Raw genomic sequence first — 717 nt, 5'->3', positions numbered from 1 at the left:
GTCAGGGGGGAGAGCCCTTTGCCAGGCAGAGGCAGGAGGGCTGCCAGCCCCCGAGGCAGGACACAGCTCCTGCTGCGTGGGCTGATTTCCCCCAGGCACTTTATTTGAAGGAACCCAGTTTCACCAAGAGGGCAGGAATATGCTCTATGTAACAAGTTATTTATTAATTTTAACAGAGCAGGGATCTTTCTTTGCACCCAGGAATCCTTCCTGCTCTGTCCACTTCATCTTTCCCCCTCCTAATCACAGCCTGAACCCCTCTTCTCACCGAGCAGGACAGAGCCGCCCCGGCCCTACACCCCTGCATTGCCCTGCTCCAGGCCGCCGGACAGCCAGACCTCCGCTCCCAGGGCAATGGCACAACCTGTGCCACCCAAACCCACCCTCATGCACATCCCTGCTGCCCACGGGAGCTGATGGGAGGTGGGTGGGCTCCCCAGCTCCCTGCATCTGGCACAGGGACCCTACCTATGCACCGTGCCCCGAGCCACGAGGGGAGGCAGCCCAAAGGCATCCCCCTCCTTCCCCACTCTCCCACGCTGGGGATAACACGTTTTTCCCACCCCCTCACTCCCTCCAGCCCCAGGAGGGTTTGCAACAGCCAGCCAGCAGTCTCCATAAGCATCGCACCCCCAAAAGCAAGAAGCCAGGTTTACCCAGGGGCTTTGCATGGAGAACGAGGGTCCCGTCGTTCCTCTGCCGACGACGGGGGATGGC

This window comes from Cariama cristata, unplaced genomic scaffold (genome assembly GCF_000690535.1).
Source record: "Cariama cristata isolate BGI_N322 unplaced genomic scaffold, ASM69053v1 scaffold11770, whole genome shotgun sequence".
NCBI lineage: Eukaryota > Metazoa > Chordata > Aves > Cariamiformes > Cariamidae > Cariama > Cariama cristata.
Note: the sequence above shows the minus strand (reverse complement) of the source record.